Here is a 13166-nt window from a genome sequence, read left to right as displayed (position 1 = left end):
TGGCATCACCATTGGAATGGGAATCTGGAGATCTGAGTTGGTATTCTCAGGTCTACACATTTGTTAATCAAGAGATCTCATTTTCATTATTTCTAAAATATGGACAGCAAAATCTACCTTGCTAACTTCTCATGGTGGTCAAATGTGCTAAAACTTGGAAAGGTTTTGGTAAATGGCAAGAACTTAACCCTCCACCCTTATGTTAGGTTATTTATACTGTCATTAACTTAGAGGTCAATAAAAATTAGTTCATTTTAAGCTCCATGGGGAATAGTGCCTGGCCGCATAGTAGAAACTTAACCTTCATTGAATGGAGAAATGATCTTGGTCCCCTTTGATAACTTTCTCTCATTTATTTTCTACATTCTAGTACCTAGCTTCTTGCTATTCAGCTTTGTCTTCTTTTTTAAGCCACACACACGTCCTTGATATAGAAGACTGAAGAGTCGCCATTTTCTCATGACCTTCATTGCTCGATTGGATATGGAGGTACTTCACCTCTGATTGCATGAATATCACTGTCTCTAGAATGCAAGTTCTTTGAAGGATGTTGACCACAATATCTTCCTTAATTCACACTCACATTTTTATATCAAGTCAATGACCAAAAATCAAAGATCTCTGTACAACAGCTCATGAGAAAGGAAGAAATTAGTATCAGAGTTGGCACCAGAGATTTAAAAGGCAATACTCTGCCCTGAAGTCTTGGAGAGGTAGCAGAAGCAGGTGTTACAGACCTGGCACCAAAAGGAAGGGATACAGTTGAAGCCATTTGACCAATCTCCGTCCCACCTAAATAGTCCCTTACAGTACTTTCAACCCCATGCCTGAGGTTCAAGGGTCAGTCCCTTACAATATCAAAGGAGATCAGCAATGCCCCATCTGTGAGGATGAAGAAGATTTCTTCATATCTACAAAATTCCTAAGGAGAAACAGCACTACTTTTGTTTTCTCTGAACACTTTCCCTGAAATACTCTGCAAATAAAAACAGCTTTGAAATTCAGGCTCCGTTTAAGTTCAAATTTCCAAATCTTCGCTGTTAAGCCTTTTTTAATTGACGTGGAATGTATCCTCAATTATTAACAGAAAGTGTACTTTTTGGAGTCTAATTAAATGCCCTAATCACATTCCTACCATTAAAAATGGTTTTAGGTTTTTGTTGTTTTTTGTCTTTTAATGAGCTATTTACTCTGCTGATAACTACGGTGTGGCCAAAAGAGGAGATTCAAAAACAGCTCCACATACTCAAAATGAAGTAGCTTTGTTATTGACAAAAATAATAACCTCATGTACAGCAGGGGGTGGTAAGAAAGCCTAAATTTATGGCTGCTGTGTTGAATGCACAAATGTCACTTCCTTGAAGAGGGAAAATTAGTTTTTAAGCCTGGTTTAGCAGCCAGAATCTCTGGCTGTCTGCATAATATTGGATTTTTCAAGGCTTCTATGATGCCCTGGGGTGGGCTGTTTTGCATGCAAATTGCAAATTATATAATGTTAAAGATGTTATTTAAGGAAAAAATGAAAACTGAGTTCTCATTCTTTTTTTATTCATTCTCCTTTTCAACCTTTCTTGTCCTTCAACTTTATCTGACATTTATTGAGTACCCATTGTGTCTTAGGTGCTCCTATATCATTTGAAACGCATGACAATCATTTGAAAGAGGTGGAGTTATATAATTTCAGTGGATGAAGAAACTGAGTCTCAGAGAGTCTAAATGATTTGGCTCAATGCTCAGCTACACCAGAGCTACTGAAACTTGAGCACGCATTGGAATCCCCCAGAGGGCTTGTTGAAACAGAAATTGCTGGGCCCCACTCAGAGTTTATGATTCACTAAGTCTCTGAGTGAAGCCTGAAATTGTCTTTTCAACAAGTTCCCAGGTAGTGCTGATATGGCTTATCAGGGGACCACACTTTGAAAATCACTGCTCAACGACCTTTTCCTCGGACTTTTCGGCCTTGAAGCTGGAAAAGATTCCAAGAGGTCATTTGATCTGTGTCCCTGCTCTCAGATAGATAAGATATTAATTATGCCTATTTTATAGATGACTCATTCAAGAATTGTTATGGGCAGCAAAGGGAGAAAATGTCCTGACCAGAGTCAGCCAGGTGGTGAGTACTGGGCTACTCTCATTCATCATTAGATTGACATTTAGCAGATAGGACACTTTTAAAGTATAAACTCATCTTGTAAGCTAATTTCCCACTCTACCTGCTGCCCTATAGGCCAAGCCTCAATTGAAAGCAAGTGAGCTGGTTGGAGCCAGTCCCTTCCAGACACCAGGATCAATGCCCATCGCTCACGATGGGGGTGAGAGTAGTGGAAGAGGAGAGTGTGGGAGGCAAGAAGCATCCCTCAGTCTAAGCCTAGCCTTCAACTTTGCCAAGGCCTTTGTCCACTCAAGAGGAGGTTATCCAGGTGACTCACAAAGTTACAGTGAGGGTCTGGGGTTGAAGGAAGACATTTATCATTTCGTTTTACCTTGTGTGTTATACTCCCAGTCATACCCTATTTTAGTAATTTAGTAAGTTATTGTCTTCCTTTGTATTTTTGCACCTGCAAAAAGTTTAATTGAAAAATAAAGCGTTAAATGTTTCAACATACATATTTAAAATAAAATATTATTTCTATAAGCCTGTTGTCATATTTCTTCACTTCTTCAAATTAAAATGACCTTCACAAGAGTGGCCTCTCCCCCTCTGAGAGATACTGACCAGGGTACCCATGGCTGTACAGCAGCAAAACTGCAGGAAGCAGCATTTATCAAAGTATAAATGAGAGGAGAATTGCAGAGAAGTCCTGGATATGTGTTCAGGGCTGCACACTCTGGGAAAGCCCCATTCTGTTCTGGAGAAGTAGGAGGAGCAGAGCCTCCAGACAATGCCTGATTACGAAATCAGAGAAACCTCCATCTACAGAGAAACCTCCAAACAACCCCCATCCCAACCCCTATTCTTCTGAAACCTGTGCTCCACCCTGCACCAGGGTGTTTGCAGGAAAGCTTAGATCTGAGCATTTCATGCCCCTTGTTGGATCTTCCACAGGAACATCGCTCTAAAATAAAGCCCACATCCCTGGGTACAGATCACAAGACTAGGCACACCATGGGCCAGAGTTGAGACCAGCTAATTCTAATTGTCACTGATTAATGGCACTGGTTTGGGTTGCATGCCATCTCCAGGTTTTTATTAAAGAAAAGAAAAAGTTGTGTATAAAATCCCAATCACGGAAAGATTGCATTACCATGTAGGATTTTACAGCCATTGTTTGGATATGATTGCAAGGAAGATGGGGGAGGTTCAAATCTAATTGCTATGGAAACATAAGTACTTTTCATCTTGTGTTTTTAATAAAGTCTCAGTACCTCTCCTTACATTTTCATTAAATTTGAACTTGCACATTTAAATACCAGCCTATCTCTAGAACTGAAAATGCTGAATCTAGAGACAAAAACAGTCCAAAATCAGAGGACTGGAGGCATTTATCAGAAAACATGCAGCGGGAAAAACATAAGACTGAGATCTGCTCCAGACGCCTCTCGTTTCCAAGTCTGTGCTCTTCACTGCCTGGCCACACACGGCATTAGGTGGGGCAGAGGACAGGTAGAGTAGAGTATCTCCTGAGAGCTAGACCTGTGACAAACCCGCCACCATGCACAGTAAGGCTGGCATGCTGAACTTACTGTATGAACCTGGCCAATTTCTTTATTCAATTTGAGCCTTAAGTTTCTTTTCCCTTAGTGTCCTTCCCACTCTGAAATCCTGATGCAATAAAAACATTTATCTCTACTCATCTTTACAGACTTCATAGACAGGAGATAAAGAAAATGTATTGATTGTTTAAAAACTTCTTGCAGACCTAAATTAGAGGTTAATTTCTCCTACTTTCTTTCTGCTTTTCTGTCTGTCTGTTGTTCAACATCCTCCTCTTTCTCTATCTTTTCTTATTTTTATAAGAAAAATTTTTTCTCTCTATGCTTGCCCCTTGGTTTTTCATTCTTTCTCCTTTGCATTCTGTAAACAGCCAGCATCTTCCACAGCTCACTACCCCTCAGATTGCTAAGTGAGCAGAACTACTTGGGCAAAGGTCACAAGTGTGCTGGGTGATTATACTAATCAGCTTGGCCTACTAGAGCAAAATACCACAGGCTGATTGACTTAAACAATAGAAATTTATTTTCTCACAGTTCTCCAGGTTGAAAATTCAAGATCAAGGTGCCATCAGGTTTGGTTTCTGGTGAGGCCTCTCTTGCTGGCTTCCAAACAGCTGCCTTCTCTCTGTGTCTTCACATGGCCTCTTCTTTGTGTGCTGTGAGATACAAATAGAAAGACAGAGAGAGAGAGAGCACTCTGATGTCTCTTCCTCTTTTATAAGGACACCAATCTGATCAGATAAAGATCTCACCCTTAGTATTATCTCACTTAACCTTTATTATCTCTTCATAAGCCCTCTGTCAAAATGCAGTCAGTCACACTGGGGGTTAAGGCTTCAACATATGAATTTGGGGGAGGACATAATTCGGTCCATAATGAGGGTCTAGAATAAGCACGAACCTTTTTGCATCTCTCACCCTCAAGTGATCTCTTAGATCCTACATAACACGTTCGGCATATTCTTCTCTCACTAGGAGCCAGAAGAACCATTGATGGCGCCTCTTTGCTCCTGCCCACCTTCCCCAATGTCACCTTCTCTTTTGTCTTCCATTTGACTCCATGAAAGATGTGAGATTTCCCAGAAGTGCAGAGGGTCCCCATTCCATCTGGGAGGAGAGGAGATGAAGGCCTCAGACACTTCTTGGCAAGCAAGCAGCCAGCTAAATGGTGCCAACAGTGACTGATTAGCAAGTTCTGATTCAGCAACCAGGGCAGCCTAAGGGCACTCTCAGACACTGGACCCCAGAGCAATGAGCAATATGAATCTATTAATGACAAATCACATTACAAAAAAATGGATCCATCTTGGGATGAGCTTTGTAAATGAGGGCATGAAAGGAACAGAGTGGCTTTGATGTTGTGGACCTGAGGGACACTTCCAGCCACAGCCTGGTGACATCATGAGAGTGGCAGGCATAAGTTTAAAGGAGAATGCAGTGACAGATGAAAAAGTAGTTGTGCAAACAATTAAATTAACCAGAAACTCAAAAGCACAACATATGGAAGTCTTTTTTACTGCTTTCAGATTGAATAGTTCTGGCTGACCATGTTCCCTCTCCTCAGTGTCTTGGGTTTGAGTTTGTTCATTCAGAAGATGTACACCATGCTGGGGTCAGGGTAGAATCTTTGCTCAGCAACAATTTTATTCATGGAGGAAAGTACTTTCAGTAGTGGTTCTGAATCCTTGTCGATAGGATATGAAATGTGAAGCTTCAGATCACAAAATGAACCCTTTTTTATCCGATCCTTTTTTGCTCCTCAGACCTTGTCTACTGACTCAGCCATTCCAGCTGAAATGCTTTTCACTGGTTGCTACATAGTCACAGCCTGTGTTCCTAGAGTAATCTCCACCACTTAACTGTTAATTTCCCTAAAACTTTTCAGCATTTCCCAAGACTCATTAACTAGTGATGCCTTGCCCTACCAGGCATGTCCTGTTCTTGTTGGTTGGAGTTTGTGGCAGACAGAGATAGTCGGCCCAGATCCTCCTTCAATGAAGAATTTATCATTTCATTGCCAGGAATCCAATCATCAGACACTATCCAATATTGATTTTGGCTGTAGAGACCTGGACCATGTTCCTCTTGGAATAATCATATCAAACAAATGAGCAGGATGGAGTTTAAGGGCCTGGCCATTTCAGCTCAGTGGGGAATACCCCAAGAGGCAGGAATTTCTTGGAACTGCCTTTGATTGGCCAAAGCTTTGTTGGGTCTGGATCTTGGTGTAACATCATCCCCTGCCCAATCTTCCTACCTCTTCCTGCCACAAGTCAACACCTAATAAACCTTTGGGAGAGCTAATTCTGCCCCAGCATCTGCTTCCAGAGGACCTGGCCTGCAATAGTGCAGATTTTGTGAGTTGTTAAATGTCTTTAGTGTCAGTCCTGCTTATATAAACTGAATTGCTTTTAGTTCCCAAGACACCCCCTATTCACTCGGGTTTTCAAATCTTAACACCTGTTGTTCTTGAGTGTGCCACCACTGTTTGTCTGAATTATTCTCATTCTTTCAAAACCCATCCTAATAGTCAAAATATTTCAGTCCTGAGAAGCCCCTCATGATAGTATTAGAGTTCTATAGCTGTGCAACAAACTTAAAACAAGACAGAGGGACTATCTCAAAGTTTCATACGGGCATGGGCTAGCTGCATCCTCTGCTCAGGGATTCGCCAGGCTGAAATCAAGGTGCTAGCCAGGGCTGCAACCTCATATAAGGCTTAGGGTTCTCTTCCAAGCCCATTTATAGTTTTGGGCTGAAATTAATGATATTATCATTAATATCTTGTAATGATATAATTGTTTTCCCGTTATGTTGTTGGCTGTTTGCTTTCTTCTAGGAAAGCAGAAGAGTGTCTTTTTGACACTTCATTTTCTTTTAAAGGGCTCACCTGATTGGGTCAGGCTCACCCAGGATGACCTCTCTTTTGATTAACTCAAAGCTGACTGATTAGTAACCCAACCATAGGAGTGATAGCCCATCATATGCACAGATTCTAATCACATACCTGGGAATAGCCTCTATCCACAGCACAACCAGCCACCCTGGCAGAGGAAATAGAGTTTCATACTGACAATTGAATTCTCTGGCCTAGAAGTGACACCATGCACTTTAGCTCACAATTCGTTGACCAAAGCTAAACACATGGTCCATCCAACCACAAGTGGCCAGGAAGTGCCTTGGAGGTAGATAACCGGAAATATTTGACAACTATTACCACAGACTACCACACAGCGTAAAGATTGTATCTTTTAATTATGGATCCTTGGTACTTATTCGATGACTGAAAGATTGTCAACAAATGTGGACATCAAAAAAGAATATTCCCATCAACATTTTTTTAAGGAAAACATTTTCAAGGTACCTTACAGACCTTCTTTTCTTCCCTTCTACCACTTTAAAACCTAGAAAATGAAAATTTGTTCAACTGTGTTTTCATGACTGTCTTATATTTACTATTGGCTTGACAAAAATACTGTTAGTAAATTTTTTTTAAAACCCACATTTTTGAAATCAGAGAGCATAAAAACATTTCAATGCTTCATGTTTATGTGAAACCATGGATCTCTAAAATCTATCATTGTTATCTTCATTATGTATTTTAGGCCTTAGGGGTCTTCAGGGGACTATCCCTTAACCTATGTGCTTTGGGTAGCTATTCTTCCTGCAACCCTAAAAAAGAGATATTAAAATAGGGTTAAAGTTAGACATGGTGTAAATTAAACATTCATAGCAATCATTTTTATTATTTTTGTAAGAAAATGCCCTTGAAGGAGCAAACTCAGAATATTCCCTACATTGTAGTATCTTTTAATCCTGTTGTCAGTATGACACAGATAAACTTCAGAGCAACAGTGCACAAACAGTTCATTTAAGCAGCCAGAGCACCGGAATTACGCATTTGGGAGGAACAATGAGCAGATTGAGGCTGTATCAGCCTTTTCCCAAACCACTAATTTAAAATAGAACATTGTAGTTAGTCCAACATTTTGTCCACCTAAACTATGTCTAAAGAATCCTCACCAATGATTCTTCTTGTACAGTAGTAGATTTTAGGTTTCATTATCAAATTAATGAATTTTAACATCCCATAGAAATGAGAAAAGTGGAATAACAGATAAGTAAATATGGAAAAGGTAGTCTCTTCCAGTACTAATAGCCAAGGCTGCCACTCTGTCATCAGACAAGTCCAATTCCTGTTCTGTACAAGCAATACTGGGCATGAGGATGGCAACCAGGGTTAAGGCTGCTAAGAAAACCTGACCGGCTAGTGTCACTCCCTCAGTACTGGGGCTACAGAAGATAGTGTCATTATTTGGAATTCCAGATACCAGAGCAAAGGAGCCTTGCATATTCAGATTCTAAGACGCAGAGATCTCAGATCCAGGCTAAGAAGTCCAGGGAGAGATGAGTCAAGTCAGTAAGAAGCAAGACATGTAGGAATCCAGGTGAGCAACACAAATACAGACTTGTACACACACTCCACGTAGAAGGCCTGGGATAGGTGCTTCCTTAATAGATGGTGTGGTGAAACCAGACCACATGTGGCAGGCTAGAACATCAGACTTGGCAGACAGGGGCAGAATATAAGACAGACCATGAGGGCAAGAATAAAACAATGTGAGACCAGGGCTCACAACTTGGCAAAAAAACAGGGAAAGCAGGCAATGGCTAAATGCAGAAAGAAGAGGAACTGAAATGTCATAAAGACCCAGGGTTAATACTAAGAGGAATGATGAACAGGTATGCCTTAGGAACTAGGATCCAGGTGGAAGGAACTCCAGATTAATTTCCTGAAATAACAAATTGAGTACTCAGGGATTCTTTTCGCTTTTTGTGCCCCAAAACTTAACAGCAATTTCTAAAACTTTGCATAAACAAATGAACAGGTATAAATACCAGTATGTCTGGCGAATGAGCTGAAGTCCAGCATGAAAGCGCCCAGGTGATAGCAAAGCTAGTTGCTAAAAGCATCAAGCCCTAGAGAGGCAAAACAATCTCCAGTCCCATCTAAACCAGTGTTGGTACCTTAGGGGAATTTTCTGAAAGTGAAGTCTGGGGTGAAGGGAGAATAGTTTTAGCAATTGTGGTTCTCAACATGGAGAGTGAAGGATCAGTCAGTAAGACGTTACTCATCACTCAACAATGAATACTCGTCATTCAAACTCATTTTTCTAAGGGGTAATGCAGGTGAAAAAAATAGATTTCAAGAAGCATAAGAGTTAGGAAACCAACATTTCTTTGAATTCCCATGATAGTCCCATTTAATGTCCCATTAAAACCTGGGACAGTGAAAGACCTTTCCCAAATGCGGTTACAAGCAATTAGAAAAGCAGTACTGGCAATGATCCCTTTGTAGACTCTAATTCTTGTCTGAGGAATCCAAATCTAAGGAAGGTTGATTTGGTCCCTCATATGGTGATGACCTTAACCTACATTTATCACCTCTTCTCCAGGTATTTGAGTACCTGACTTATGCTCCAGACATAATGAACTATTGCTTGATGACTAAAGTATCTTCTCTCATTGCATTTCGTTTGCTGAAACTGCCCTTGATTTTTCGATCTTTCTGCCTGGATTACTCCTGAGTGCCCTTCAAAACTCAGCCTGAGAGTTTTTTTTTTCTAGCTACACTTCTCTGGTCCTCCAGAACGCTGATGTGTCCCTTCCAGAGCACCTTGGACTTAGCCCTCTGCTCATATTTTCCATCCTCGATTATGGATGTTTACTTGTCTGTCCCATCAGACTCTCTGTCCCATCTGTTTACTTGAGCAGCTGTGAGTTGTTCAAGTTGCTCAAGACTGTAAGACCACTTAAAAGCACCGTGTCAAAAATAATGTCTGATGCCTTACTAAGTGCTGAATAAATATCAATGGCAAAAACCACAATTACTTTTGCACCAACCTAGTATCTGTTGGGTCTCTAAATGAAAGAATACATGAAGTGTCACTGAGGCTGAGTTTCTAAAATCTTTCATTTTACCACTGTAGGTTAAAAAAAAAGAGTCCAAACACCTTCAGGATTAGTTTGGTTATTATGTCATGTATGTACAGAGTGAATGCAGTTTCTCAATGTTGCCATCACTGACATAAGGCCTCAGTTTCTCAAAACAATCAGTTGGAAGAACCACATTGATTTAGAGGCTTGTGTTTGCTAAAACTGGTTTTATTATTTAGAGTCACACCTTCCTCTCGGCGAGTTTGTTTTGTTTCAACTACTATAAAACTAGCAAATAGAATCCTAGGTCTTTAAAATTATAGAACCAAAGGTCAGAAAAGGTGGATCCCAACAAGCAAAAGAAAGGAATTCCATGGCCAAGGACAGTGCCCTAAAGGATAAATCTATCTTATTACTATTTTTGTGTTGTTATATACTTTGAACTTTCTAAAGTGATGTATAAGCAACATAGAGGAGAAAAGTGGTTTGAATATCATGCTGTATATAACTTCTAGAAAGCCCTTTCAACCGTTTCTTCATCAAAGAGTCCATTTCTTTTTGGGTCTGGCCAATCTTGCAGACTCCCCAGGAGACCTAAGTTTCATCATGGAAACAGTCAATAATGTGTCCCAGGTTCAGAACCTCAATCTATACCCAAGTTTCCAGGAACAATTTCTTGTGACTCCCATGACTTCTATTTACTTGTTACTTGGGAATCAGAGAACCAAGTTCAAGCTCTTTCCAAACTTACACTTTTAGAATGTTTCTCTGACAAATCCAGAACCAAAGCCCAAATGCTTTCCTTTAAATAATTTTTTCTTTTTAATGTCAAGTTTTGAAACTTGAAAAGTTATTTTCTAATTAGTTACGTTATCAGAAGAATATAGCCAAAAAAATAACATAAAATGACAGAAAACCCTCAAATAACTTTTTTTTTCCTAGCAAGTAACCTACATATTTATGTTTGGCTAACACATGAGCATGAGTTTGTGTTTAATGACTGTATAGTACTCCAGGGCAGAAGAGTGGGAAAGAGGTTATAAATTACATTCATAAAAATAATGATGATGCAGTATATTTAAGCAGGTTTCATAATTCATAGCATGCTTTCACATTTTCATTTCCTTTGACTCTCACAACAGTTCTATAAGAGTTGGCTGGGTGGAGAAGCAAGATCACTTACTAAAAAGAGCAAAGGTTTTAAAATTAGACAGCCTAGCTTCCAACTCCAACAGTGCCATTTATTTACTCTGTAATCTTTATCTAGTGTCATGACACATTCCAGTATCAATTTCTTTTTTTTAATAATAGAAATGGGGTCTCTCCATGTTGCCCAGGCTGGTCTCAAACTCCTGGGTTCAGGCAATCCTCCCGCCTCGGTCTCCCAACGTGCTGGGATTATAGGCATGAGCCACTGTTCTCAGCTGCCACATCAATTTCTTTATAACTAAAGTAGTAATAATACCAACTTATGCTCGCATCATTCCCTCAAGAGACATTTACTGAGCATCTGTCATGTTCCATGTCCTGTATAGGTTGGGGAGACAATGATGGAAAAGATATATTCACACAAATTAATATAAAGACTAAATGGGTTAATGTACAAGAAGTGCCTATCATGATAGATGCTCACTAAATGTGATTATTTCCTACAATTATATTTTATAGGTGAAGATATTAAGTTCAGAACAGTTATATGATTTGTCCTTGGTTGCATACCTGGTAAATAACTAAAAGCAGCATTTCAAACATATCAGTCAAGATCCTAGCAGAAAACTGAAACTTCAGTTGGGATTTTAGAAGAGATTTTGTAAAACTGTAACTATTTACAGAAGTGTCAGTCAAGTTAAAGGAACCCGAAAGAAATGTTGAGGCATCCAGAGACTAATAGCAGTCCAGAGATTGGTGCAGAAGTAATTACGGTTTTTGCTATTACTTTTACTGACAAAAACCACAATAACTTTTGCACCAACCTAATAGTAGTTCCCAGTCCTGAAAGAGAAAGGGTTGAAGGGTGGGAGTTGTAAATCAGAAGGTCCACCGAATGTAGCCAGATAACCTCTGCCAAAACCACTCTGAAGCAGTAAGGGAGAAAAAAAAGCCTCAGAGTTGCTCTCTTCCTACCCTCTAATCTCCTACTGGCACTGCCCTTTAGTTAAACTTAAAGAAAGCCAGGGGAGGCCGAGACGGGCGGATCATGAGGTCAGGAGATCGAGACCATCCTGGCTAACACAGTGAAACCCCGTCTCTACTAAACAAATACAAAAATTAGCCGGGCACGGTGGCGGGTGCCTGTAGTCCCAGCTACACGGGAGGCTGAGGCAGGAGAATGGCTTGAACCTGGGAGGCGGAGCTTGCAGTGAGTGGAGATAGCGCCACTGCACTCCAGCCTGGGCGACAGAGCGAGACTCCATCTCAACAAAAAAAAAAAAAAAAAAGAAAGAAAGCCAGAAGACTAAGGAGTCCTGCTGCTGCAATCTGTAGAGCTCAGCCTCTTGAAGCAGAGAGATGTAGAGAGAAAGGCAGAATCTACCCTTTTGCTCCAGTAATTCACACTCGTTGATGTACAAACTACACTTATCTTTTCTCCAGACCCACCAAATCTTATCAGTCATGCCATCTGGCTTGAAATCCATGGTTCATAATCTGTATCAAGTCTGGATGTAAATGAGGTTATTTTAGTACAGTTCTTTGCATGAGGGTCTTCTTGAACCAAATAACTACAAACTAATAAGACAAGTTATCTGTTCCCCAAATACCCAGCATGCAACGGTGAGATAGGGACAAAATAATTAAAACAGACATATTTAAAAGGAGAGGAACATGAGGTGCATAGCATTCACTGGCCCATAGCAATTCTGAAATCCAGCTGAGCACATGTCAGGTTCTCTGTTTTCAAATCAGGAAATTTTCCTTGATTTGGGCTGAATTTTGCAATCCAAGAGTGATTCCCTAGTCTACTGTTCTTTTCAACTCTTGACTCTAAGGTTTTCCATGGGTGAAAATGAAAGTGGCTTATCCCACTTTAACTCATAATGAACCAGTAAAAATTGTGTCTTCCTGTACCACCACTTTGAGCTCAGCTGGTTTAGACATCTCAGTTCTCAAGGGATAACGTCTCCACAAGAGATCACAACTATAACACCACTAAACAGGAAGCTGAGCCCAGCACCTGAACACTTTGAATTCCTCATACCACTGAAACTATAGGCAAAAAATGGGACTGCTGAACAGAGGAGGGTGACAGATTCTATCAAAGAACTTCAGCTAACAGCAACCCAAGGGTCAGAAGTTGTGGGCCTAGAATACAGAAACTTCTCTCTAGTACTCCCATGTCCTGTGATAAAAGTTAACAGAAAACTACAATAATCCAATATAGACAGAATAGCAAATAGCATAAGACCCTCAGGAACAAAGGTTTGAACATATAGACAAAAACCATAATCACTTGAGGTACTTACTGAGGGCAAAAATAATATAAAATATGGTAGTGGAAGAAACTTTAAACACCAGGTAAAACTATTTGATCATTTGCATGTCTGAGGACTGTGCAGTTTCATCTTTGCTTTTATATA

The 13166-nt window shown here is 40.1% G+C and overlaps 1 long non-coding RNA gene across 1 annotated transcript in view; it reads right to left on the bottom strand.

Annotated features, from left to right (window-relative positions):
- Positions 1-1154: 1154 nt before the first annotated feature.
- Positions 1155-13166, bottom strand: part of LOC144340967 (uncharacterized) — a 28594-nt gene continuing 16582 nt past the window's right edge. Inside the window, exon 2 of the long non-coding RNA XR_013417502.1 lies at positions 1155-4310. This is a non-coding gene — a long non-coding RNA (uncharacterized LOC144340967). The remainder of the gene's footprint in view (positions 4311-13166) is intronic.

Source organism: Macaca mulatta, chromosome 5 (genome assembly GCF_049350105.2).
Source record: "Macaca mulatta isolate MMU2019108-1 chromosome 5, T2T-MMU8v2.0, whole genome shotgun sequence".
NCBI lineage: Eukaryota > Metazoa > Chordata > Mammalia > Primates > Cercopithecidae > Macaca > Macaca mulatta.
Note: the sequence above shows the minus strand (reverse complement) of the source record. Positions and strands in the feature narration are given on the sequence as shown.